The sequence below is a fragment of the Gorilla gorilla genome, chromosome 7 (assembly GCF_029281585.2).
Source record: "Gorilla gorilla gorilla isolate KB3781 chromosome 7, NHGRI_mGorGor1-v2.1_pri, whole genome shotgun sequence".
NCBI lineage: Eukaryota > Metazoa > Chordata > Mammalia > Primates > Hominidae > Gorilla > Gorilla gorilla.
In genome coordinates, this window is record NC_073231.2 from 134,880,645 (window position 1) to 134,906,892 (window position 26,248).

The window sequence follows — 26,248 nt, forward strand, 5'->3', positions numbered from 1 at the left end:
ACTGAATATTTCTTTAGGCTCACATCATTTCTTTTTCTTAACCTTTGATTCTTCTTTCTTTGGAAGCTGCTTTCTCCTACACATTCTCCCTTTGAAAATAGAGGCATTCAATTTCACTGCCATTCCTTTAGCTCTTTCTTACTCTCTGATATTATCTGAATATTTGTATTTCAGCAAAATTCATATGTTGAAATCCTAATCCCCAAGGTGATGGTATTTGAAGGTAGGGCCTTTGGGAGGTAATTAGGTCATTAGGGTGAAGCACTCATGATTGGGTTTCCTGTCCTTAAAATAGAGGTCTCAGCGAGTGAATTCTCTCTTCCACCACATGAGGATACACAGAAGGTGTCATCTCCAAATCAGGAAGTGGGTCCTCATCAGACATCACATATTCTGATGCCTTGATTTTGGACTTTCCAGCCTCCAGATTTGTGGGAAATAAACTTCTTTTATTTGTAAGCCACCCAGTTTATGGTATTTTGTTACAGCAGCCCAAACAGACTAAGACACCCTTTATCTCTTTGAAATGATTCTCATTATAATTGTCACAAGCTCAAAAAAAAAAGCCACTTTCAGGAGCAAGGATAGGATATCGTTCCTTAGAAAGAATAAAGACACACATATCCCTTTTTCGTTTTTTCTTTAAAAAATTTTTTTTTCATTATCTCTTCCTTGTGATTTTCTTACATGTATACCCCTTAAGTTATTATCTGGACCTTCACTTTTGGAGCAATGAGAATAGATATGGTCTCTGGAAATTTAGATTTTCTGGCACCTATCTCCTAACCTGTATACCTTGTCTCTCTTTTTTCTTCCTACTGATGAAAAATATTACATATTAGATTAGAATGTGGCTATCATTACTGATTAGCAGTACAGCTCTCTAAGTTTCAGTTTCTTCACAGTAAAATAGACATAAAAATACCTCCCTTTGTGTTTAGATGTGAGGCTAAATAACAGATACAGAATGCTTAGTAATTGTGAGCTTCTACTTTAATTATCATTTGTCATTGTTCTGCTTTCTCAGTGTTCTCCTCTTCCTCCTCCCTCTCCTCCTCCCTCTCCTACTCTGCCTCCTCTTGCTTCTTCTCCTCCTCTTTCTCTTTCTTGTCTTTTTCCTTCTTCTCCTCTGCTTTATCCTCTCTGGCTCCTCTTTCTTCTCCCTGTGCTATTCTGCAGAATTAATGTTAAATTTATCTGCTGAATTTGCTTGACCTTGCACTGATGATATTTACCAACTAAACTTGTCTAGTTCTCCATATATCATTTCTGCTCTAAGATATAACTTGTACTTTGACCACTTTAGTCCAGTATATTTATTCTACTTCTCCAACACCCAAAAATATTGAGTTTTGTGCCAAGTGCCATTTTAAGTTCTCATGATTATAGCAATGAAAAAAAAAAAGAGTAGCCTCTGAGCTCACAGAACTCTAATGGGTAGAGAAGGAGACATACATAAGCACATAGAGGATGATACGTAATGATATGATTTGGTTCTATGTCCCCACCCAAATCTCATCTCAAATTGTAATACCCACATGTCAGAGGAGAGAACTGGTGGGAGGTGACTGGATCATGGGGACAGTTTCCCCCATTCTGTTCTCAGGATAATAAGGGAGTTATCACAGGAGATGATGATTTTAAAAGTGTTTGGCAGTTCGCCCTTTGCTCTCTCTCTTCCTGCTGCCATGTAAGATGGGCCTTGTTTCCCTTTCTCCTTCCACCGTGATTGTAAGTTTCCTGAGGCCTCCTCAGCCATTTGGAACTGTGAACCAATTAAACCTCTTTTATTTCTAGATTACCCAGTCTTTGGTGTTATCTTTAAGGCACTCTGAAAACAGACATGTAATAATGAGGGGAAAAAGCAGGGTAAAGAAAGCAAATGGCAATACATAGCAAATGATATATATCATGTCTCAAAACACCTTAGAGCCTAGATGTGTGACAGATGAGTAAATAGACAACTATTAAGCACTGTGATAAATACTCTAATAAAGATGTAGCCAAGGTATTATGGGAACAAAGAGAGGGAGCACTCAATCCAGCCTGGAAAGACTAAATAAAGTTTCTGAGAGGAGAAGAATCCTTATCTTAGCCCTAAAAGGACAAGCACAAGTCAATAATATTAAAAGATATACAAGGAAATTTCAGAGCAAACAAATGATGCAAAGGCACAAAACAAGAAAACAAAACAAAACAAACAACAACAAAAAAACAAGGTATAAAAGGAAAAGAAGAAAATGTGCAAAAAGTTAAGAATATGTAACTTCATTACAGTTATAGGGCTATAGAAAACTCTTACTGAAGTTTAATATAAGCACCCCCACCTTAGTGCATATCTGCCCTTCTCTTTTTTCTTTTTTCCTTTCTTTCTCTTTTTCATTTCTTTTCTTCCTTCCTCTTTCGTTCTCTCTTTATTTCTTCTTTCTTCCTTCCTTCCTCTTTCTTTCTTTCTCTCTCTCTCTCTCCTTCCCACCTTCCTTACTTCTGTCTGTCTTTCTTTCTGTGAATAGCAGTAAACTCTAATTCCCAGTGTCATATACTTTCAATAAGACAATTACTCTCTTCATTTCAGGAGTGGACATGTGTGTCAGGACTGGCCAGGCATGGTATTCTATACAATAATCTTTCAATCCAAGCTGAATCTGAATTGCCTTTTTATGTCTCCCTCAAATTCATAGGTTGAAACCAAATCCTGAGTGATGGTATTAGATGGCCTTTGAGAGGTGATAAGGTCATGAGGATGACCTTCATGAATAGAATTAGTACTCTTATAAAAGAGATCTCAGAGAGACTCCTCATCCCTTCCAACAGATGAAGTTACAGTGAGAAGACAGCATCTATGATGAATTGGGCCCTCATCAGACCCCAAATTTTCTCGCACTCAGATCTTGGACTTCACAGCCTCTAGAACTACGAGAAATAATATTTCTGTTGTTTATAAACCACTCAGTCTATGATATTCTATTACAGCAACCTGAATAATATAATACAGAAAATTGGTACAGGAAGTAGTGTGATGCTGCAACAAATATCTAAAAATGTGGAAGTGGTTTGGGAACAGGGTGATGGGTAGACTAGAAGAGGTTTGAGGTGCATACTAGAAAAAGCTTACATTAGCATGAAGGGAATTTAAAGGCAATCCTGGTGAGCCTTCAGAAAAAAAAAAAAAAAGGAGAGCTGCAGAGAAAACCTCAATCTTCCTTTAGAATATCTAAGTAGGCTGGATGTGGTGGCTCACACCTGTAATCCCAGCACTTTGGGAGGCCAAGGAGGGGGGATCACTTGAGGTCAGGAGTTCAAGACCAGCCTGGCCAACATGGTAAAACCTCATCTCTACCAAAAAAAAAAAAAAAAAAAATTACAAAAATTTGCTACGCATGTTGACACATGCCTGTAGTCCCAGCTACTAGGGAGGCTGAAGCAGGAGAATTGCTTGAACCTGGGAGGTTGCAGTGAGCTGAGATCATACCTTTGTACTCCAGCCTGGGTGAGACCCTGTCCAAAAAAAAAAAAAAACTAAGTAATCCTGAGTAGAGCTTTTGGTGGAAATATGGATAGTAAAGACCACTCTGATAGATCTCAGATAGAAGTCAGAAGCATGTTATTGGACAATGAAGGAGAGATCGTCTTTCTTATAAAGTGCCAAGTAAGTATGCTGTATTATCCTGGTGCCATGGTGTTTTATGGAAGGCAGAACCTGCTCGCTATAAAATTGAATATTTGCCTAAGAAAATATTTATACAAAATATTGATAGGATGACCTGGTTTCTCTGGACTGTTTATAGTAAAGTGTGAGAAAAGAGAAAGAAATTAAATATGAAACTGTTCATCAAAAGAGAAGCAAAACTTAAATATTTGGGAAATCCTCGGCCTACCAATATTGAAAGGAAAAAGAAAGCCTGCTCAGGAGAAAACACAAAGGGTGTGGCCAAAGGACTATCAAATGAGATTATTCAATCATCTAAATGGAAGCTAGGAGTTTTTGTCTAAGACAATGGAAAAAGCCTTTCCCCTTCACCCCTGCCCCAAGGCAATTCAGAGATTATCAGAGGAACCACCTGTGCCTGAGGGACCACGATGCATCAGCACCTCACATCACAGGCTCTGCTCTTTGCATCTGGTTCCATGTTCTTCAATCCCCCAAGCTTTGGCTTTGGCAGGCTCAGGTACCATGTGGGCCGAAATGGTTGCTGCTTAAGAAGACAGAGGCATTTGACTGCATTCATATGGTGCCATTTCTGCTGCTGCACAAGTCACGGGGCTGTGGCTGCCTCCATCTAGATTTTGAAGGATGGAGCTCCTCTCTTACCAGCGATGAAGAGGGGCAGGGTTCGCTACACACAATGGATTGCTATTTTCACTTTAATTAATTTTATTTTAAAATAATTAAAAATTAGATAAAATATCTTTCATACTTATCATCACTTTAAAATTTCTTAAAATATTTATAACTTTATGTACATTTAACTTTTTGTCTGGGATCATATGTCATTTGCCTAAAGAAATTTTTTAAAATATCTCTTTCAGTGGAAGTTACTGGTAATGATTTCTCTTAGCTTTAGTGTTTTAAAATTCTTTATTTTATGTAAAGGCTTTTAAAGCATATTTATAGAAAATTTTATATAAATGTGTATAAAATAACACATATTAAATTATGTATATAATACATATATGACATAGGCATATTATGTATCTTTTTTCTTCCCTGAAGTACTTTTAAGATGCCACTCCATTGTCTTCTGGCTTTCATATCTTCAATTACAAGTCTACTGTAATTCATCTATTTGCTTCTTTGTATTCATTGTGTCTTTTGTTTTTCCTCTCTAACTTCCATCAAGTTTTTGCCTTTATCTTTCATTTCCAAAAGTTTTAATGTGGTGTCTATAAGTGTTCTTTTTTCTTTTTTGGTATTATCTTGCTTGATATAATCTTACTGTCTTAGATCTATGATTTGATGTATTTTGTTAGTTTTAGAAAATGTATTTCACCCTCATTTTCTCTTACTTCTCCTTCTGGAATTCCAACTTACATCTTAGACCTTTTGAAATTTTCCCACAGGTCTTCCATGCTGTGTGTTTTTGTTTCTCCCCCTCTCTCTCTTTTCTTTATGCTTCAGTGTGGGTTATTTCTATTGATTTATCTTTGGATCACTGATTTTTTCCCCTGGCCATACTGAATCTACAGATGAGCCCATCAGATGTTTTTGTTTTCATCTCTACTGCTTTATTTGTTTGTTTGTTTCTTAGGTTTTTCATTTGTCAAAAGATTGTAGTTTCCATGACTCTTGAAATTTCCAATCTGTTTATGCATGCTGCTTATCTTTTCCTCCAGAAACTTTAACATTTTAATCACTATTATTTTAAATTACCTGTTGGAAGAGTTCAACATCTGGATCATCTCTGAATCTGATTCTATTAATTATTTTGTCTCTTGATATTTTATTTTTTGGCTTTATTATATACCTTTCCAGTTTTGAGTAAATATACTTTGTGTTTAGAACACTGTAAACGTAAGTAAATAGCATTCCCTTGACTTTTGGTTTCTGGGGGGGTTTTATATACTTGGACTAAAACACACTTTGACTTTTATTTGTTTAAAAATTTTAGCTGAATTATACGTAAGCCGCTTGTATGAGACTCCATGTCTTTTATCTCATACTTTGCCACTAATGAACAAGTGTTTGTGTCTCACCTCTCAGTAGAAAAAAATTGTCTTTCCTTGTATTTTAACCTATGTGGATGATCTCTAGCTTTATGTTTTACTGGTTTAGGAAAAAATTATTATTTTGTACTTTGTACTGTACAAAGTATATGTAAGCCTGAAGTCTGTGGCCATCTTGTGACTGAGTAGGAAAAGCTTGCATGATAATAAGGCTAAAACAAGAATTTAGTACAGAGAGAACAGAGAAAAAGATGCATTCCTTTTTATTAAAGTAGGCTGAACAATACTCTTCCCAGTTTTCATATTTTAGGTGGAAATGTAAACTCTCTCATTTATGCTTTTAAAAAATATTTCTGGAGAACACATGTTGTTTCACTAACCACTGTATGTACTAGTGTAACAAGTTTAAAATTCCAGGTCCTCACTTCAAGAAACTCATAGATTTGGAGGACAAACATATTTCATATTTTAATTCAACTTGGTAAATGCTTTTAAGGAAATATGGAGCAAACAGCTATGGAAGTATGGAACACAGTGAACAACTGCATACGGAAGGCATAAAATGGATGATACAGATAGTTACATTTGAGTTGGATTTTAGATAAGAATTCTTATCTCTGTTATGAAATATTCATAAAACAATGTTACTCAGAAGAAACAGAATTTGAGAAAGTAAGAAACTGTAAAAAGTCTGTTATGTCCAAGGAATATTTAGAAGTTTAATATGGCAGAAACACAGGAAGCATGGAGGAGAGGAGGATGTGTATTGAGTAGGAGTTGTGTATGGAATAGGACTTAAAAGGAATACCAGATGGTGTATTTTGTTATTATTATTGATTTCTTGATACTATATATGGGATGCACAAGTACTTGATAATACTTGCTGGGTAAATAGATGCAAGTATAATACGTTTAAGCTGAATATCTCATTTTTCCCTCAAGGATCAGTCTTCCCCTTTTTATAGAACAGGTAATTTATGCCCATTCTTTCTACCTTTTTTATCTACTAGTAATTTCCTATTCCCATCTCTCTTGAATGTTAAATTTTAAAATTCATTTATATCACATGGATATCTGTATTTGGAGCTTCTCATGGTAATTGAAACAGCTGAAAATTTTGGCTGAGATTCTTAAATGGTAGTGATAGCCTGGGACTGAGGAGTGGTTTCCTCCTTTAAGAAGGTTATGTGCAGTCCCCATCTGGCCTGCTTCACAATGCTGACTTTAATTTGTAGGATTTAGAGTTTTCTATCTTTGCTCTGTTATCTTCAAAAACCCCTCCTTTCTATCTGCTTTTCGCTATTCCCAAGCCTTAAGCAGGCCATTTTGCCTGAGGCATTGTACCTGCCAGGACTGTTTTTAAATGCTCAAAATTAATGCCATCCCAGAAGTTAGAGTTTACAAGACACATTCAGGATTTTATTTGTCACTCATCTGGAGAAGTGGGCATAGCAGATATGGAAGGTAATCCCTTTATGCATATGTGTTAAATACGTACAGAAACCGAGGCGTGTATCACAGAGCTAATGAATACAAAAATTGAGCTAGAAATACACCTCTTTTGTCACTTAGTTGCAGACTCTTTCCTCCAAGACACCAGGTTTCAGATTCTCAGCTATTTTTATGTAGCTCCAACCATCACTAAGCAGTCTATTCTTCTCAATAGTCTCCCACCTCGCTGCCTTTCCCCAGGTTTCCACACATTTTTGGTTTCCTTGCTCTGTCTTTCTCACTAACTTGAGGTAGCACGGAATGAAGAGAATGCAAGTTGTTTCTAGTAGTTTAAACATTTCTTCTCCCCTCCCCCTCCAAAAACAAAAGCTGCTGAGTTTATGAATTTACAGTAGAAATTAGGCCAGTAATTATAATTTTGGAGTTGAGGAATTTTCAATGTTTTTTTTTCCTAGAATTATCATCTTGAAGTTGAAACCTGAATTCCCTATCTTCTTCTTCTAGTATTTTCACATGAGAACTACAAATTTATCTACAAAGCATGCCTAATAACCATTAGCAGGATAAGTAAGGGAAGTCAGTTGACATATTATTCGAGTCTGTCTTTCAAAACATCATAATACCACACAGTATGGATTCTCAAAGGAATCAGAATGTTGCCTTTTAAGCAAGACAGGTTTTTAAGAAAAGATTTTCTCCCTTACACAGAGGAAAATTAAAAATTCAGACAGGATCAACTCAAATAGGAATAATGCAAAGATTTGCCATTTGAGTGGAATAGGGGTAGCTCGCCTCTTAAATAACATTATTTATGAATTTGACTTTGGCTGATCTGTGATTAAATCTTTTTTTTTTCCTGGCCAAATATTTGTGACAGGAAAAATGGGAAAATTTTTTTTTACTAATTTGATACTTCCAGAAGTATATTAAGTAGAAAGAACTGACCTTATGAATTGAAGGGACATCACATTCAGAAATTCATGGTGTCATTCACAGCAGCCCTCCTTGCTTCCCTGAGCTCTTCTACACCACTGATGATGTTTCTCTGTTGGAGGAGATTACAGCATGGTACAGATGAAAATATGAATTGATCTTTCTCTTTCATCACTAAAAAATACACAAGTATAGTGTCCAAAGCAATAATTTACATCAAATAAAATTATTCCGGGTATTATATTTTGCAAAATTTATAATTTTATGTCAAAAGGTTAAGAAAGGCTATAGGTAATTTCTTCACTTAGAATAGTTTCAGGATCCAGAGTAACATGAATATGGATGTGCATAATGGCATCTGGCATCTTTTATTCTCATCACTTTATCACCTTTATGCAGTTTCAGCCTCATACTGGTATCTTCTCTCAGGCCTTGATAAGGTGCCACAAAATCAGGCCAACCTGTGATATCAAATTGAATCACTCCTGCATATTGGATGGATAAGTTATGTCATGTTTTTGAAAGTAATAGTAATAGTCTAGCTTGATTGATTGATTGAACCATAAGACATTTCTGCTTCAGCCTCTTTGAGTTGTATTTTTGGCCATTGTGTGATTCATCCAGCCTTTAGAGCAATGTGCAACAACACAGTTGGTTCTCAACAAGTATATACTGACTAATGTATGAAAGATCAATTTGGGGAGAATTATCATTGAGATCCAAAGGACACGGAGGTGGAATATATTTTCCCCACTGGGTCTTTCTTAACCCTAAAATTCTATGGGTGACTGCTTTCCAGGACACCTCTTGGAGGCTTCTTTGAACTCATGTTCAGAACATTCAGGAATGGCTTAGGCATCTCTCTTCTGTTCATTCATCACCATCCTTGGCTCACTGCTGTGTAGTAAGCTGAGTCTGTAAATCTCTTTCAGCAGCCTCAGGCACGGGAAGTTGGCGCATAGAAGTTCCAAAAGAAAAAAAATTACCCAGCATATAAGACACAGAACAGGAAGCCAAACTAATGGAGGAATGTCCTCAGCTTTCACAGGAAATTAATTTCACTCTGCCTCTATAAAAAGTAACAGATTTGACCCCTTGTCCCTCCCCACAACCTTCTTAGCTAACCTCCTGATGGAGGCTAGGGGAGAGCCAGGGGGACAAGCTCAGGCAAGGAAAGACAGGTCACTTTTCAAGAAAATGATCATTAGAAACCAGTTGGTCTCAGCCAGAGGCTGCCAAGAATAGTTAAATCTAGTGAGGTGCTGAATTGGACAATTTTGAGTGAAGAAATTCATAGCTGTTACTAATGATTACAGAAGCAAAGTGTTTGTTTCTGATAAGAAACAACAGACTGGGAAGAAAAATTAGGTTCAGGCTGCTTTTCTCACTGTGCCTATTTATCAAAGGAAGTTCAGATATTGTATGTCAATACTTTGATTCTATTTTGATGATGTTTGGGAACTCAAAGGTTAAAAAAGACTGAAAGGCAACCCATGGTCCTAGACACTGAAGTCTAGGCCTTAAGCCAAATCCTTCCAAGAACTGGTTCATTTGCATTTTTCCTTGCAGCTCATGGCAGCTAGAATCTGGCGGACCAGCCCAGGAAACTGGCTGCTGAGCACCCTGGGGCATCTCCAATAACCTGGATCCAGTCCTGCTGAGCAAAAAAGGAACATGTTCAGATGTAAGGTTAGACCCACCAAGGATCAAAGCATTATGATGAATAAAGGGCCCAGGTGATAGGATACCACCTGCGGTCAGTGCACAGGAGAGGCACTAAAGTGAGGTGGCAGCCCAAACTCGGAAGAGTTTGACCAGCCCAAACCCTGAAGGAATTACTCGTGCCTCATCTATGGTGCCTCTGTGAGATCCGTGAGGCCTGCGGTCACTTTTCTCTAACTTTTCATTCTGTCTTCAGCGCCTCGCACATTTCTTGGCAGGCATATTTGTTGATTACATGAAAAATGGCTAAATGAATAAACGACTGCTTCTACTGCTTCTGACAAAAAAACAGAAAATATTTAATACTCTGAGATCAAGAAAGAATGAATGACTGCATTTTATAAAGAGAAAGAAAATATTAAAGCTTCATGATCAAGATGGAGTTGGAAAATGTTTTTAGAGCACTTCAGTAAAGAAATGTTTCCTAACATCAGCACACTATCGTGTTGTTTTGGTTTACAAAGAGCGTTAGCATTTAACGTATGATTTGCTCATTATAATCTTAGGGGTCAGGCAAGCCAGACATGCTTTCCTTTATTCACTCAATCAATACGTAAGTTCCTGTTGTTGCCAGTCAGGTTGTTAGCAATTTGGCATACAGATCTGATTAAGATATAATCTACTTCCCTGCCCTCAGAAGCTCGGTCAAGTAGGGGATACACACACACACACACACACACACACACACACACACACATATAACTACAATAAAATATTCATTTAGACAAATAATTATGATAAAATGTGGCGAGCATTAATGGAAGGACTAAGAAAGGATATATAAGTCATCGATTATTAATAATTTGCCTATAGGAGCTGGAAAAGTTTCATGAAAGTGATGGCAAGTTAAAGGTAGAAAAGAAATTTGGCAAATATCCAGAGGTGAGGGAAGGCTTTCCAGAGAAAGAAGAAATACCAGCCATTGTTTGATACAATAGAACAGAAAATACTTGTTGAACAGTGGCAGAATTTGAGTCTAGAAAACAAGTTTGAGGCCAGTCATCAAGGGTTTGGAAATATCAAGCCTGAAGCTTCTCTTGCAGACCATGGGAATGATGTAAAAATTTTAACGGGAAGGTCGGTATAGGTGTTCAGATTTGCATTTTATTTTCCTGATTTTGCAGACGGGGAATCTTAGCAGTAAAAGTTAAATGACTTTTTCTGAGTCATAGGGAGACTGATAGAAGAGCCACATTTTTGCTGGGCTGGAAATAAAATGCCAAGTATAGACTTCCTGCTTGTTGCTTAATCAGTAGAGACAACTTTTGCCATGTGGAAAAAGAGTTCATTATAATCAGACTGGAAATTCATGTACCTGAAAATCTTTAGAAGGGAAAACTTAGGGGAAGGAACAAGATGGAATTGCAGATACAAAACAATTCTTATCAGTCTGAGTCTGTTTTACATTTTGTTCCAGACTCTGCAAATTAGCACTGACACAATGAATCTTTGTAAATTAATGAGGGTAACAGCGGGAAAGAATCAATCAGCCACTCTTGTTCCAAAACCCTCCTTGGTAATAACCTGATATGAACCTTGGAGTCATGGCCCCAGACTAATAGCTTGCTTTGTACCCTTTGAACAAAACAATTAAATAATCACATTCCTCTTGGTCCAACTTCCTGAATGTATTAATTAGATTAAAACACAACTTGTCAGGGTCCTTCGAGAGGAAGGGGTTTGCTGGATTTGTTTTCTCTTGCCCTCCAGCTTCCAAAGGCATGTCCTGCTTTCATGCAGGGGGAGCTTGTTACCTGCCTAGGCAAGCAACTTTGACACACAGCTGGTCTCATTCCTTCTAGACCTGCCCTCACATGCATCCTCTCACCTGGACTCCACCACCCAGGGCATTTTTCTTCCTCTGCAGGAGAAACATCCACCTCTTGGTTCCAATTGTGTTACAAATCCTCTCTTAAAATATAGAAGCCAGTTGATAACTCTTCTTGGCTCAATTTCAACATCTCACTCATCCATCTATCCATTCATCCACCCAATCTTTAGGAGAGGTGGGCTCAAATCCTGGTTCTGCCATTTCCTATCTCTATGATCCTAAGCAAATGACTTAAACTCTTTTGTGCCTCAATTCCCTGTCCTGTAAAATGGGGATGACAACAGGACGTATGTTTTGTGGCTTTTATGGGTTTATTTGGTTTGAAGTGATTCAAATAGTGCCTGGCTCACTTAATGAGCTACTTCTTGGTACTAAGGTTTTTGGGATTCAAGTATGAAAATGGCACTATCCCTGCTACAGAACACTAAAACACAAAACAAATCTAACCATACACCAGGTTAAATGCAGTGGTACACGCATGTGGCATCCTGAGGGCACAGAGCTACCAGGATGACAGCAGCCAGACCCAGCGGCTCTAGGCCCAGGCTTCCTCATGTGCTTCTGCTCCTCTTGCAATTGTCTTCCCAGATACCCGAAAACCTTGTTCCCTCACTTTAGTCAGGAGATAGGCCTTTTCTGAAGCTTCAACCTAAAATAGCAGCACACACTGCACTGCATCATCCTCGGTTCTCTTTCTCTGAGCTATTTGGCTTCATAACTGTGTGCCAGGCCTGTATATCAAACCTATGTGCCCAACACTTATGTATAGAGCCGGAGTGTGTATATCAAGCCTATGTACCCAAAGCTTATGTGTATAGCCTGTGTATCCAACACCTGTGTCTCCCCTCGGCCTGTGGGGTGGAGTGTATGGAACATGGCTGTGCTGTGGCCAAGAGGGCATAGGCTGAGGTAAACATCCTGAGTGACTCAGCGAGTTTAGAGTGCAGGCATATAACTCCACCTGTGATCACACCCATGTAGCCATAACATGGGAAGGCCATCCCTTGGCCATAAGCCACTATTTTCTGTAAAAGGTATAATTGCCGGCCAGGCACAGCGGCTCACCCCTGTAATCCCAGCACTTTGGGAGATGAAGTTGGGCATATCACAAGGTCGAGAGATCAAGACCATCCTGGCTAACACGGTGAAACCCCATCTCTACTAAAAATACAAAAATTAGCTGGGCATGGTGGCACACACCTGTAGTCCCAGCTACTTGGGAGGCCGAGGCAGGAGAATCGGTTGAACCTGGGAGGCGGAGGTTGCAGTGAGCTGAGATCATGCCACTGCACTTCAGCCTGTGACAGAGTGAGACTCCATCTCAAAAAAAAAAACAAAAGAAGATACACTTGCCCTGCTGACACCGTACAGGTGCACTAGTGCCCAGAGAGAGAAAGAGTTAAGCTGCTGACCCTGTAGGAGAGCCGGCCATGCAGCTATGTGTGGCAGCGGCCAGGGCAAGCAGCTGAGACAGAGCAGACAGTGTAAGAGAGCTGCTGATGAGAGAGTTGCTGAATAAAGCCATATTTCACCTACCTACGGCCCTCCGAGTGTTCTTTGAGCTATGTGCCGTTCATCTACCCACTCCCTTCGGACCTCAGCATGGGCTGGAACCTGACCCTGAACCTAACAATAACATTCATCACTAACTGGCATTATTTTATGTATTTTTCCATTCATTTGTTTGTATCAGTTGTTCTCAAAGGGTGTTTTCTGGGCCATGGCCATCACCTGAAAACCTTTTTGAAATGCAAATTCTTGGACCCCACCCCAGAGCTAGGAAATGTGTCTTAATAGTCACCTGCAGGTGATTTGGATTCTTACTAAAGTTGAGAGACCCTGGTTTACAGTTTGTCTCCACCGGGGAATGAAAGATTCCTGAAGCAGGTACATTTTCTGTTTGCTGCGGTATCCCTGATACTTAGATCTGTCTCTGAGACATCATCGGTGTTCAGGATAAAAGAATGATTGAACAAACAGATGATTCTATCTTACTTGGTGGCCAAGCCAAAATTAGCATCCAGCCAGTCCTCTATCACTCAGCTCCTTTTCTTTTACAGCCTAGCCGCAAAAGATAATTACAAAGAAAAAAACCCCAGTGTGCCAATATCAAAAGTTAAGTTACTTATATTCAAGTTAAGAGGTGGTGAATATTTTTTCTTTTTTCTTTCTTTTTTTTTTATGCTGGAGAAGATCTTTTTGCTGAAGAAGATACGTAGAAAATGCTTAGTATTTATATATGAAGTGAAATATATGAATAACACACTATCAGAAGCTTATCAAACCACTATTATCTGAGCACAAGTTGATGTTGAAGCTGGTTTCATAATGCTCAGGAGATGTGGAATGGAGGAGCTTGACAGAAATCCAGTTTGAAGATGTCTGCATCAAGTAAAGCAAGAAGAATTCTCATACCTGACAAGAATATGTCTGTATCCACCACAAACGACCAACGGGAGGGGTGGAAGGAGGGAGAGGGGAAAAGATACAGGTGTATTACATGATGTTTCCCAAGGAAGCAGTCACTTTCTCTTTCACCTGTTGAGCACCATGGCAACAAACCTGCAGCCTGTACCACCCCTGCAATCCTGAGCTGTATCCATGGCAAATCAAGAAGCCAAAGAGAAGAGCAGTAGAAAGCGTTACCTAGAGATATGGCTGAAGACAAGGGCAAGAGCACTTCAGGAGATAACACAGTAAACACAAGAGCAGTAGGTCCACTTCTAAAGAAGAAATTGAACAAACCTGAGTCTGTAATTACATGTCAGTGGGGAGGGGTTGGGAAGTCGTGGAATGAGGCTACAAATTACATTGAAGTCCAGATCCTTAGCAAAGACCAAAAGCAAATTGAGATGCAAAGCAGTTTGTTCTAGAAGCATAAAATGTTGTCTCCCTCTCTTCCAATGTTTCCTGTATTTGGTGTAAAGTTATTGCACAAACAACAACAATAAGTAAAGTGTTGTTTTCTCAAGCCTTGCTGTTACCTCCTTTAACATGGGCTTAAAATTTTGTTTTCTTCAGTCATTTATCTTACTTTGTATAAATGCAATAGATTCTGAACTTATACTACTTTAATATATTAAAGTATATTCTATAATTTTTTACTTTGTAATATTTATAAAGTAAAAACATATGAAAAGTTCTTGGTGTTTGGCACTCTTTTAGAAAAGATAGGCTAGGTTCTTCAGAGATAAGAAATCTACCCCTTTAAAATGACTTGTTTAAACAAGATTTACTCTTGTTCAAGCTACATGTTGAATGAGGTTTATGGAGGGGATTGAGGCTGTGCCCCACATAGTAAATACAGGGACCCAGCTGAATCCCCTAATATCTCAACACCTGCCCACATGGTCAACACAGAGGGAGAAAAGAGGAGCGAATCCATCCAGAAGTGACACGTGTCAGTCTTCTCACAACCAGAACCAACCACACGCTCCTCCAAAAGGGTCTGGAAGGTGGGGCACCAGATGAATAATCAACCTGCAGTTACTGTTTCTGCCACAGAGACTTAGGTGCTCAGTAAGTGGGACTGAAAAACAAGGCCTGGTATCTACCACTTTTAAGTTTCATTATGTACCAAGCACTGTGCTGTTAACAATGCATTGCCTCATTCAGCATCACAGCAATCGTTGAAATTGTGTGTAACTATATATATATATATATGTATATATATATATTTTTATAAGAAAGGAAACATAACTTGTCCAGTCTCTCACTTAGTAAGTGGCACAGTCAGGATGTAAATAATACATCTCGTACTTCACCCCGCACCTCCACCCCACCTTTAGAGAGCGCTTGTAATAGGTAAAGGCACAGCTTGAGAGCATTTGATAGTCATTTCCAAGGGTAGACTTCCCTGACCTCAAGAGGTCAGGTTCTCTTATTATTTTATTCTCATTGCACTCTATGTTTTTCCTTTAGACACTTGTCCTAATTTTAATCATTGGTTACTCTCTGTCTCAGTCATAGGATGGAAGTTCATAGTAGAAGAAAATGTCACTAGAGCAAGAAAAATACTTGTCTACTGACCATACATTTCCTCCATCAGGCATGGTGTCCCCCACACAATTAGCAATCAGTAAACGTGAACAAATGAGTGACATTCACTTCTCTGCTCCTCTCCCATTTTCATTCTTCTGATCCACCCCCAACTCAAGCATATTAACATTTCAAAAACACTACACTTATTCTATGTTACCAAACCCTTCATGCCTTCCCATTGCCTCCAGCATATGGTTCCAACTCCATCTGGTGTTAAAACTCTGGCCTCAAACATCTTTTCCAGATTGATGGGGCATGTTCCAGTAGCTGGATCCACTGTTATAACCCATATACTCTATCCCCTTAAAATACCTGCCTAGTAGACTCTCCCTACCTTTAAATGATGATTTTAATTTGGAACCAGGGATTTAAAGGCTCTAATTTGTAATGGAGAGGAAAGAGAGCATTCTAGATGAGAGGACCAATATAATCAAAGGCAAGGAGTTTGGCAGAGGTTATATTTCAAAAATGTAAAGATTTCCACTTAAGACTGTAAACTCAAGTTTGGTTTTGTTTCCCAGACTCCTGGGTTAGTAGCCACTAGCTACCTTTTTTGTTTGTTTGTTTGTTTGTTTTTGTTTTTAAGTGGAGATGCAGTCTTGCCGTGTTGTCCAGGCTGGTCTTGAACTCCTGGGCTCAAGAAATCCTCCTGTCTCAGCCTGCCAAAGTGCTGAGACTACACACCAGTAATCTGAGGAGTGAGCCAACACACCAGTCCACACTATGCTATGTTGATTACTGATACCCTCCATTCCTTTTTTCCAAAGGACAACGTTCCCATAACAATCCCTTTTTAGATAACAACTTTGCCTTTTTGAAGGTTGGAGGTGCTTGGGAAGGTGGAGAGGAACAAAGTGAAATGGAAGTAGTTTTTATTGAGCCACTGAGTGCCAGGCCCTTTGCCAGCTGCCTTTTATAACACTTTTGCTTCTATACGTTAACCCTTAAATGCAACACGTTTTATCTCCACTTTACAGAAGACAGGATTAAAGTTCAGTGCTTTATAGTCAAATATGAACAAAACCAAATGACAAATCAATTCTCAGACTTAGGTTTGTCCAATATTCAAGATAATGCCAATTTTAGTCTGCTCTTGTTACTCCAAGTGTGGTCCTGAAAACCCCAAACATGAACACCATGTAGGAGCTGAATAGGAACACAGAATGTCAGGGTTGTCCCTAGGCCTACTACCGAGTCAGAATCATGCACAGGGTCAAGTTTGAGATGCACTGTGCCATACCAGGGGTTTCTTTGCTGCACACGAGAATCTCTTGGAGAGTTTTAAAATAAGCCCAAATTCTCATCCCCACCCCAGACCAATTAAGTTACAATCTCTGTGGGTGGGCCAAGGAGATCAATGTGTCTTAAAAGCTCCCTTGCCCTCAAATGATTTGAATGTGCAGTCAGAATTAAGAACGACTGCTCTGCACTGTCCTGCCTCATTGTGGGCAAATATATTAACAGAACCCCCTTATTATAAGAGACTTGGCATTCCTCAATAGAGGTTACTGACATATGTTCTGGTATTGAAATAAAGCCCAGGACACAACTGATACCATGAGGACTCTTAATTGCTGTTAATGTAACTCTGAGAGATGCCAGTTTTCCATGTTCAGCTAAAATAAATAAATAAATAAATAAATAAATAAATAAATAAAATCTAATGCCTCTTTGCTTTGTATTCATATTTCAGACAGTTTAAAGGGGGACTGATAAAATCATGTTTTCTAAGTATTTAACTCCCAAATTGCCAAAATACTAGTAAATGCCAAAGAGGTCTTTAAAACTCCTCTTCCTTGTAAAAAGGGAGCAACAACTTTAGTTAGAGGAAAGATAGTAATAGGTGGTGAAGTATAATTATTAGAGCCTACAAATTAAGCCCCTAAAATTATACTGGCTTCTTATCTTAGGATAACGAGATGGAAAAAAATGTTTATTCTTTCAGTATCTGGTAGGATGTTCTCTTCCGAAAAGACAAGTTGGTATCATGAAAATATATAGAAAAAAGCCCCCTTGGAGTAGGTGATTCCTGAGGCATGTAAAAAGGATTCATGCTGTGGCTTCAGAGACAGATAACCCATCTGCTTTATAGCAGGCAAACAGCTCAAGAGCAAAGAGCCTGAGGGTGAGAAGGAGAGAGAAAAAGAGTGAGGGGAAGACAGAGAGAAAGGAAGAGGAATTCTATGTGCTCAGTGCCATAACCCCTTACAATGAATTGTAATCTGATGCTAGGTTTCTTTTAGAAAGTGGTACAGAGCTTAGCTCTGATTTTGGGTTTACATGGGACCAATTCGGTGGTAGGATGTGAAAATATAATTATTAGTTCTTGGGCATTTGCTAAAATCTTGGAGAAGAATTTAGACATCCCTAAGCTTTGTAAATTTGAGGGTTTGTGGAAATGAATCCTAAAAAAAACAACATTCTGACTGGCTTCAGCCTGGTTTATCAGGCAAATATGTTGTTTTCTTCTTTGCATTACTATAGCAACATGTGGAGATTTTGTTGCTATAGTTAGCTGCTTGCCATCTCCACCAAATGGAAAGAGGCAACTCCTAAAAAATTTTGGAAGTTTTGAAATAATCAGGAGTTTACAACACATTGTGTATTATGGGTTTTTAGGCAAAATGGGGGCACCCCCAAAGGGGTAGAGATAGAGTCTTCCAAAATGCCCCCATCCTCAGAGGACAGCTTCTGACTATATGTTGCTTGTTGAGGCCACTTGACCCTATCAGTTTTCCTTATTCACTTCCTTCAACAATCCTCTGCTAGGGTCTGGTCTCCCCCGCAGGGTCTGAGGTGGACCTGCCTCCCATACTCGCATCAGATGAACCACTAATCACCTTTGAGAATGAAAGAAGTCTTTCCCATAGAGCGACTCAAAGCACCAAGAGACACAGGTAATTGAAAGCCAAGTTCCAAACATTTCAAAAGGGTTGAGCATCCAGCAGGTCAATTGCCCAAAAAGATAGCCAGGGCTGGAGAAAGACAATGGTGAAACGTCAAAAATCTTAGGCTGTGTAATGGGTTGAATTCTGTCCCCTAAAAAGAAATGTTCAAATTTAAATCCTTGGAACCTCAAAATGGGACTGTATTTGGGAATAGGTTCTTTGTAGATGTAATTAAGTGAAGATGAGGTCATACTGGACTAGGGTGGGCCCTAAATCCAAGGACTGTTGTCCTTATCAAAAAAGGAGATAGTACACACAAAGAATTAAACAGAGAGGAAGGCCATGTGAAGATGCTGGCAGGAATTAGAGTTATGCTGCCACAACCAGTGAGTGCCCAGAGCCACCAGAAGCTGGAATTGGTTGAGAAAGGTTTTCCCTAAAACCTTCAGAGGAAACGTAGCCCTGCCAACATCTTGATTTCAGACCTTTGGACTCCAAAAATGTGAGAGAATATTTCTGTTGTGTTTAGTCATCCAGTTTAGGGTCGTTACTACAACAGCTCTAGGGAAAGAATACAGGCCAGGAGTGAAATTTAGTGACCACACAGCTATACAGCTAGAGGCAGACAGGTTATATTTACTCAGCTATGTTTCTTTGGCTGTCGAGTTCAGGAATTTCATAATAATCATTACACTGCATTGTAAATTTTTCTTTGTATATTTCAAGCCTGATAAGAGAGACCGTGTTTGTCTTGCTCATGGTTTAGCCCCAGCAGTAAGCCCAGTGCCTGCCACATACCAGGTGTTCCATAAATTCGTCCAGTTGAATCAGTGGGTTGACTTGGATCACAAGCAGAGGGGATGGAAGAGGTTAGCACAAAGATCTTTCTAATGCTGAGTTTCTCTGCTATAGCAATAACTCAATAGCAGAGAAACTCACCAGTTTGCTTATTAAAATACCTGGCCTCTCACACGTCTTCCCCATTTTTGTTCCGCTGCATTTGGGTGTACGGAGGCAGAGCACAGTCTGTACCCTATCTGTGTGTGCATTACTTCAATATCAGGCAGAACTGATCTCTCAAAGGATCCTGGCATTGCTGTGTATGCCAAGGGTTACCACAGTATGCATTGGCATCCTCCAGTGTACATAATCTGGCTGCTGCCAGCCATTGGGATTCATCATCCTGACTACTCACAGGCCTCTCCTTTCAAAAGCCAGTGGGCCTGATGGATGAGATGGCCTCTCCCAGGGGGCTTTGCCCACCTGTGCTGCAGTTTTGCAAGTCTAGCAAGAACTGGCTTTCATTTCAAGCATGTCTCAAGGATGGAGACATTTAGAGGGGAAAGCACATTTGCAAAAAAGGAAAGACCAAAACTCCAGATAACAAATGCACCTTAAAATCAGTTTCATGTGCCTCCTTTATAACATTCTGCCCCAGTCTAACTCCCTTAAGTCAGTACCTAGATGGCAGAGTTGAACAACAAACACAGTTTGTAATTAATAAAATATAGGGTTCTGTATGTTTGTCTCTTTTTATAGTATCCCATTTGTGGTTGGTACGGAGAGGTGAGGGTTAATAGTCAAATTGTTTCATCAAATAGGGCACAAGTCTATTCAAAATAAATAATGGATACATGTGCTGTCACACAGAAGTTGTGCGCTGGTAATGGCCAAGCTGTGCCCTTGTGTAGACATGACAAAGAACAGCTGCTCCGTCAGCCTAGCTATGGATCTTGGCTCTTCCACCCAGTACTAGTGTCATCCCGGCAGGAAAGACTCCTCAAAACTCCTCAAGGTTCCGTTGGCATACGTATTTACTATGACGAATAAACCAGGGTTACAGGCACAAGACTCACAATGTATTACACAAATGATTTTCCACATTGTAAAAACAAATCAAGTTCAAATTCTAATATTTAGACAAAAATAGAAAATTATATCAACTACCTCTCATATATTTAGTAAGTATATTTCTCTCTTTCTAGATTTGTAAATATCCAAAAAAGCCAATACATGGTAATGAACACATATGTGTATCACACACAAGTGTGTGTAAAGTTTTTCTCACAACAAACTGGCTTCTTTATTTCGAAGCAAAATTTCCTCTAATAAAGTAAACTCATATAATGCTTACAATTAACATTTATTCATTCAGGATCATAGTGAATATTAATTTTGTTAATGAGTGTAAATACTTGGAAGACTTCCGGATGCATAGAAAAAGTTCAATAAAGGTAATTTATTATTATACTTGTTTGTATTCTTATTTATTCAACTAACTACAGGCAATTTTTTGAGCATCTACTATTTAAAACACAAGGAATAAGAAAGGAGCTGCCTCTGTTCACTTGAAGCTTAGAATTTAGGGGAAAGACCAACACTAAACATTATCATTCTCTCTAATCAATATAATCCAGAAGATGTGTAGTCCCACCAGATGAGCAATTGGGTCTCCAGGCCACCACAAGTCCCCTGAAAAAATCATGGAAAGGGCCGGACGTGGGTGGCTCACACCTGTAATTCCAGCACTTTGGGAGGCCAAGGTGGGTGGATCACTTGAGGTCAGGGGTTCAAGACTACCTGGCAAACATGATGAAACCCTGTCTCTACTAAAAATACAAAAAATTAGCCAGGTGTGGTGGCACATGCCTGTAATCCCAGCTACTCAGGAGGCAGAGGCAGGAGAATTGCTTTAACCCAGGAGGTGGAGGTTGCAGTGAGCCAAAATCGCACCACTGCCCTCCAGCCTGGGTCTTCATCTCAAAAAACAAAAACAAAAACCGTGGAAGGAAACCACAGCAACAGCCACTGAATGTCCTCTCTTAACTCTCCTGCCAGGTTCATGGTCATTTCTGGCCACTTCCAGTGGGCTCTCAGGCTACATTTTTTGCAGAATCATATACCTCCTCAGCAAACATTGCATTTGGAACTCTGAACAAAGATGGAAGACAACTGGCCACCAGTCCACTCAGGCTTCATTTACTTAGAAAGTTCAGGAGAGCCAGTTCTTCATAGCTCTTGGTCCTGATGTTCAAAGATTTCCCCTCACAGGTAAGCCCCTCTAACTTTCTCCCTACTTAAAGTCTTTCCTCTCTAGACATTCTCTCAAATTCTTCTGTGTGAAAAATCACTGAGTCTAAACAAATAAATTCCCCACCTCCTGTCCCCAAAAGAAATCTGCCAAAAGATTTGCTCCTCCACGGGTCTCTGCAGGAGCACTGATTCTCCTTCCCTACCTCCATCACCCCATCCCCTGTTCTTAGTTCATTGAACACTGGGCAGATAGAAGTTCTATATTTCTTCATGGACAATCTCAAATCACTATCAACCTTCATATAGCACCTCCTTTTCTTTGAAATTTGCTCAATCCATTATCAAATAGTGAATAATTTTCATTTGTCCCACATGGATTTGGCCCTTAGACCAAATCTATGTCTAAGGGTAAGACATAGGATTTCAAAAACAATCAAAAGCTGTTTCTATAGTCTAAATAATGCATCTGCAAAAGGTTTTCGTGTATGTGTGTTTGATGGTGTGGCGGGGATCATCTTTGTATTTGGAAAAGGCCTAACCTAGTTGAAAGTGAGCAGTAGCTGACATGTAGGTGCGATGGTTAATTTTACATGTCAATTTGAGTGGGCCATGGGGTGCCCAGATTAGACACTGTTTCTGATATGTCTGTGAGGATGTTTGTGGATGAGATTAGCATTTGAATCAGTGGACACAATAAAGCGGATTGTCTTCCTCAATATGGTCGGGCATCATCCAATCTACTGAGAGCCTGAATGGAACAAAAAGTTGGGGAAAGAGGAATTCATCCCTATTTTTTCCTACCTTACTGCATGAGCTGGAATATTTCATGTTTTTATGTCTCAGATTGGGATTTGCATCATCAAATTCTCCTGTTCTCTGGCCTTCAGACTCGGGCTGAACTATAATACCCACTTTCCTGGGTCTCTAAATGGAAGATGGCTGGGCTTCTGAGCCTCCATAATCCTATGAGCCAGTTCCTCATTGTATAAATCTTACTGGTTCTGTTTCTCTGGAGGACCTTGACTAATACAATAGGCAAAAACTCTTGAATTCACAAGTTTCACTCTCTGCCCTAGTGTACTGCAATCATTTATCCTACTTATCAACATACATCATCTTTTATTAAGAGCTATTGAGGAGTTGGTAACTTCTGTAAAATAATAATAATTAACAATGTTTCCCATGAGAATAGATTTGTATTGTGATTCAGTGTAATTATGCCCCAGGCCTCCTTCTGAACTATAAGAGCCCTAACAAGGGCTAATTTATATTGATTTGTGATGTATCCAGCCAGGTCCCCCTTCCATCAAGGGGTAATAGAACAGGAATTTGTACCAGATTTCTTCCATTCTTGTTGGTCACTCTGCCACTTTCTTCCTTGCTGGCATTTACTACTTTCTTGACAATCTCTATAATTCAACAGGACTTTTGCCAGGCATCACATGACAGGTCTAATGTTGCCATTAGCAACTTCGGCATCCATGTTGGTAATTCATCACACTGTCTTACTTTAACTTTCCTTCACCTTCCTGATTCCAGCAGGCATCACATTCACTCCATTTCAGGAACATTTTCTATCGGAGACAACTGAAACCACTCCTCTTCTGAAATACGTTTTCCCATTTCTAAGACATGAAATGTCAGCCTTTCAGTCTGGGACTATAACTCCCTCTTCCTTGATATTTCTATCTTCAGTGTTTCCACCAAGGCTACTTTGCATTTTGAGTCTCTGAAACTTTCCCTTTTCTCCAGAACAACTCTAATCTCTCTCTCTATTTCCTATGACCCATATGAAACCTATGTTCCTTGCCACATCTCCAGAGAATCTTTAATGTCCTTAGGCTACATTTCCACTTGTCCACCCAGGTATCATGCAGACTACAGAAGGTGTCCCAGCCATGAGGATCAGCACTATCACAATCTTAGAGTCTCTAATGAAATCAGCTAAGCATTTCATTATGGGGATTCCTTTGTGGATTTCTGTTCAGCTTCTCCTCCCATTTCCCCCAATCAATTTTCTCAAGTTTTCTCCACCCTTTACATGACCACTATTAAAATCTCTTTTTTTTTTTTTTCCAGTAAAAGACTTTTGCTTTCTTCTTTAAGACTAGAATTTGGTTCAGGTCATCTGATTCATCTGATTCTTTATATTCTAAGATGACCATTCCTAATATTGTTTGTATGTTGATGATTAGTGCAGAATATGTTTCACAGCCCACAGTTTTTTTCTTTCTGTGTATCCCCATTTGTATATCCCAAAACTGGGCATTCAATATTTAATACACTATCACCTCATAACCTTATTTCTTCTTCTATAATATTTCTACTATACTATGTGACTGACTTCAGGATGCCTCTAGATTCTGCATGAAGAACCTGATTTACTAGCAGAAACTTTTCTCTGACATATTCAGAGACTTGTATAAAAGGATATTATCATTGAAGAGGCAAATTAAAGTCTTTTGACTTGAAATGTCTCATTTTCTCTGTTAAACAACTATGGTAAAATAAACACATCATATGAGAGCATTTGTGTTGTGATGAAGGAAAACGTTATCCATCAGCTAACACTTGCTTTAAGATCAGGATACCACATTCTAGCTGTAAGACGGAGCTCTTCTATTAACTGACTGTATGGCTCTCTACAAGTTATTTCTACTTTCCAGACCTTTAGACAATCATGTGAAAATTAAGGGAGTTGCATTAGATGATCTCTGTAATTTTATTTCAAACAAAAAACATTTGAACATTGATGTTTCTATCATTTGAGCTATTTAGTAGAGTTTGCTATGTATTGTACACTCTGGTAAGTCCAAAGGAAGGCAGAGAAAATATAAAAGAATATTGAAAATTGCAATATTTGCATTTGGATTAAAAATACAGTTTATTGCAACACCAGTGAAGAAAACTTTATTCCAGTTGTAACTCTGCCAAGAACTTGGTGAATATCCAGAGGTGAGATAGTGCCTTCACTACATACTGCCTCTGTTTTTCCATGTATAAAAAAAAGGGCATTAACAGTTGATCTGTAAGGTCCCTTAGAGTTCTGGATGCTATTGTCTAGTGTCAGAGAAAGATTAAGACATTAATTAATTCAAGTATAAAACACAGTGGTACAACATTATCCCCCACAATCACTGGGCTGCTTCTAGTCTAAGGATATAGATGCTGAGTAATCTATTCAGCCACCTCCTTTTGAATGCTTGCTTGAACTCTGTGGGAGCTGAGCCAACTCTTCAGTGTTCTTCACTCAATGGCTTGTCAGTTCCTCCTTTAATAGCAACATTGCACCCTCAATGAGGTGCTACGGCATTTTTTCCTTGCAAGATGAAAAGAGGTGGTCATGGAACCGGCACAGCTCTGGGATGTAGACATCCTTCCAAATCTCTTTTTTTGAAGAGCCAAATGATTCATTCAGGAAATGTTTGAGTGCCTAGTACAGAGGAAATCAGAAAGATTATCTCTTCTAACCTCCATCAATCTCTCCCATTCTCTTCTTGTTTGCATTTTAGTAGCTCTCAAAGGGTTTATTATCCATTTCTTCAAATTTCCTTTTACTAGTGGGAAGTATAAACTTACAGTTTCAGTAATGCACATTCTCACTTCTGAAAAGTTAATTGGGGAAATATATGGAAAATGTACTGTTCAAAGTACAGTTGTGTGCAGAAGAGGGGCCCCACCCTATGGCTTCACATATGTCCAGTAGCTTCCTGATGCATTGGGTTTCAGTGCCAGCAAAGCTCAGCTTCAAAAGCTTAGATGACTTCACTTCCCTCTTCTCTTGCCACTGCCTCCACACTTCTTAGCTGCTAAGCCCATGCATTCTTCCAAAAAATCTTTATTGAATAGCTAAGAGACAGCATGGTGTGATGGAAATGCCATTGGATGTCCCAGGGGTGACTTGAGTTCACATTCAGGGTCCAGATTTGTTAACTGTGTGACCATGGGATAGCTCTTCTTTTCTGTGCTTCAGTCTCCCCATCTTTAATATTTTATTACCCTGCTGGTAATTGGTCAATACTGTACAAACTGATAACAATTCTAATTGACCAGAAACTTTTCTCCAGCTGTATTGAAGTGTAATTGACAAAGAAAATATATATTTAAGGTATACAACATGATGATTTGATATACATATACATTGTGAAATGATTACCATAATCAAGCTAATTATGACTTTAAAAAGTCTGAAACTTTGTGTGGACAGAGACTTCCCAACTCACTTAACTCATTTATCTTTATATTTCTAGATTTCTAGTTTCTGGCAAATGCCTTACCCACAGTAGGTATTCAAAGAATTGATGATTTAATGGATAAACCTGAGGCTTCCCAATCTGTTACAACTAAGGCTGCTGAGGGATCGTGAGAGACAGGCAATAAGGGTCAGATGGAAGAAATTTCTTCAACTGTGGCAAAACACACGCACACACACACACACATTAGTAGCTGATATAGGCTCTCAACTGAGTGGCTCCATTAACAGAAGAAAGCTAGCTTCTGTCTGTACCATCTATTTCCTTTTAAACACATGTAGGGTTTTTTTCTACCTTTATAATCATCTATCCTTATTAATAATTATTTTCTGTAATTTTACATAAGAATAGAAGATTGGAGACAGATCTACAATTGCATTTACCTGAGACTCATATCCTCTGTGGATGAGTCTGTGAATATAAAAATGTTA

General features: G+C 39.0%; 1 long non-coding RNA gene across 1 annotated transcript in view; it reads right to left on the reverse strand.

The window, feature by feature from the left end:
* The window catches only part of LOC129524242 (uncharacterized), a 529,515-nt gene that overhangs the window by 361,881 nt on the left and 141,386 nt on the right, over positions 1–26,248 (reverse strand). The window contains exon 3 of the long non-coding RNA XR_008667996.2: positions 8,062–8,161. This is a non-coding gene — a long non-coding RNA (uncharacterized lncRNA). The remainder of the gene's footprint in view (positions 1–8,061; positions 8,162–26,248) is intronic.